Consider the following 2,500-nt stretch of genomic DNA (forward strand, 5'->3'; position numbering starts at 1 on the left):
CCCGTCCGCAGAGACCTGCGGGGGCAGGCGTTCCGGGATGGCGCGCGGGGCGGGCGCCGGGCCCCCGAGCGGGGGGCGTCGCGTTGAGGCCAAGCGAGGCGACGGTTCGTGCCCGAGTGGGCGGCCCGAGCCACGGCTCTCCTCCCGGGTGCAGCTGCCACCCGGCGCCGGGTTACTGAGGGAAACCCCGGGCCCCGGGAGGAGGACGAGGTCGTGGCGGCGGGTGTCGGGCGCACCCCGCGGGCGGACGCTCCGCCGAGGGGCGCGGGGGCCGGCTGGCGGGTGCCGGGTTCCCCCTCCGCGTCCCGTCTCGTCGCCGCTGCCGAGGCTGCCGCCGTCGCCGCGAGGCGGCGGCGGCCCGGTGGCGGGCGGCGGCGGGGGAGGCACCCCCGCGGGGATTTCAGGTCGTTTCCCTCACCCCAGGGCCAGGTACCTAGCGCCCGCGCTTCTCCTGCCCCCCCCCTCGGTGACCCACCCGTGTGGTCCCGTGTGCCAGCGTGCTCCTCCCGGGTGCCGCACCGTGCGCGCCGCACCGGCCGTGCCTTTCCCCCCCCCCCCCGCCTCGGCTTCCCCCCACCCCGGTCCTTCCTCCCCCGCGGTGGGGGTGGGGGGGGCGGGGAGGGAGGGAGGGAGCGAGCGAGAGAGGGGAGAGGGCCTCCGGCCACCGCGGCCGCCGGCAGCCGCCCCGGGCAGGGATGGCCATGGGCCCCGGGCTCCGGGCCCGAGGGTTCTCGGTTGGAGAGCTGGGCGGAGGTTTAAAGACTCGGGCGGCCCGATGCGACTCGCGGAGGCGGCCGGGCGTGCTGCCGGAGGGCCGGGGGGTCGGCGCGCGCGGGCGCCGCGCCCCCCCATGCCAGCCGGCGCGCCCCGTGCTCGCCCCGCGGGCAGCCGGGACGGAGAGGGGTTACCCTGCCCCCTCTCTCCGCGGTCTGGTCTCGGCGGAGAGACGCCGCGCGGTCGGCCTAGTTGCCGGCCTGCCTCGAGCGTTGCGAGCCGGGCGCGAGCGCGTGCTCGCCGCCGGGAGGGCGAGCCCCCACCGCGGGTGGTGCGGGCGCCGAGCCTCCGCGCGTCTCCTCCTTCTCCCTGGCCGGTGCTTCTGGGTCTTCCGCCGTGGCCGCCGTCGGCGGCGCCCTACCCTACGCGCCCGCCCCGGCACTCTGCCGTCCGGGGCGCCCGCCTCGCTCTGCCCCGCCCGGCTCCGCCAGGCAGCGGGTGGGCGGTGGTGGGGCGGCGGCGGGGGCGGCCCGCCCCGCTCTCCGCGTGGAGACGGGGAGAGCGGGCGCCGTCCCCGTCCGTGCCGCCTTGCCCGCCTGCCCGCCGCCGGGCGTCTGTCCGCGGAGGGGACGGGCGAGCGCGTGGCGTCACCCGCGAGGCGGTGTGTGCGGGCGCGCGGGGGTGTGGGCGCCGCGGCGGCGGCGGCGGCGGCGGTCGAGCCGGAGGGCCGGCGAGGCGAGCGAGGAGCTGGGAAGCGCGGGGCCGGCGGGCCGCAGGCGCGCGGGCGGCGGGGCGACGCCGCTCCCGGTGGCGGCCGGGCTCTGACGCCTGGGGCGGGGGGGGGGTGGTCTGCGGGGACGGACCCCCCCCAACATCCCGAGGCAGGCGGTGTGGCCGGCCCGCCGCTCCCTGCCGGGCCAGACCGAGCCGGGCGCCTGGGCCGGACTCGAAGCGAGACAGGGTTTGTCCCCAGGTCGGGAGCGAGGGCTCCCCGCCCTTCTCGTTCGGGTTTGCCCTTCGTTTCCCCCCCCCCTTTCTCTGTGCTTGTACGGTCAGTGAGGCAAGCCCCTCTCTTTCTCTCGCTCTCTCTCTCCTTCCGTCTCTGCCGTCCCTTGCTCAGCAGCCGGCGTCGGCGTGAGGAAGGGCGGTGGGGCGGAGGAGGAGGGGGCGGAGGAGGGGGGGGGCCCCCCAGGGGCTGCGAAAGCTGCCCGGTCCCCCCGCGCGCGCGGCGGGGACCGAAACCGAGACAACTCTTAGCGGTGGATCACTCGGCTCGTGCGTCGATGAAGAACGCAGCTAGCTGCGAGAATTAATGTGAATTGCAGGACACATTGATCATCGACACTTCGAACGCACTTGCGGCCCCGGGTTCCTCCCGGGGCTACGCCTGTCTGAGCGTCGCTTGACGGTCAATCGTCACCCGCGCCGTGGCGTGGGCGCAGCGGTGTGCCGCCCCTCGGTGGGTGTGGGGGGGGGCGCGGTTCGGGTGCGCCCGGCCGTGCCCGCCCTCCCCTCCGAGCCCGGCGGCTGCCGCCGCGCCGCGTGGCGCGCGCGGTGTGGCGCGGCTGGGGCGCCTCGCAGGCCCGTTGCCCCGGGGAGAGGGGGGGTGCTCTCCTTCCCCTCCCCGCGCGGCCGGGCCTTCGTCCCCCTAAGTGCAGACTCGGGAAACCCCCGCTCCCGGAGCGCCCGCGTCGCGGACTTCGTCCCGCCGGGCCCCCAGATCGGGTCGGTCGCGGTGGCCCGGTGCCCGGCGCCGCCCGCCCGCCAGCACCGCCAGTGCCGCCGC

General features: G+C 78.4%; 1 non-coding gene across 1 annotated transcript; it reads left to right on the forward strand.

The window, feature by feature from the left end:
* The first annotated feature begins 1,962 nt into the window (after nt 1-1,962).
* On the forward strand, nt 1,963-2,115 carry LOC135327088 (5.8S ribosomal RNA). Its single transcript, XR_010387162.1, has one exon. It is a non-coding gene; the product is annotated as a 5.8S ribosomal RNA (ribosomal RNA).
* The last annotated feature ends 385 nt before the right edge of the window (nt 2,116-2,500 follow it).

The sequence above is a fragment of the Dromaius novaehollandiae genome, unplaced genomic scaffold (genome assembly GCF_036370855.1).
Source record: "Dromaius novaehollandiae isolate bDroNov1 unplaced genomic scaffold, bDroNov1.hap1 HAP1_SCAFFOLD_45, whole genome shotgun sequence".
Classification (NCBI taxonomy): Eukaryota; Metazoa; Chordata; class Aves; order Casuariiformes; family Dromaiidae; genus Dromaius; species Dromaius novaehollandiae.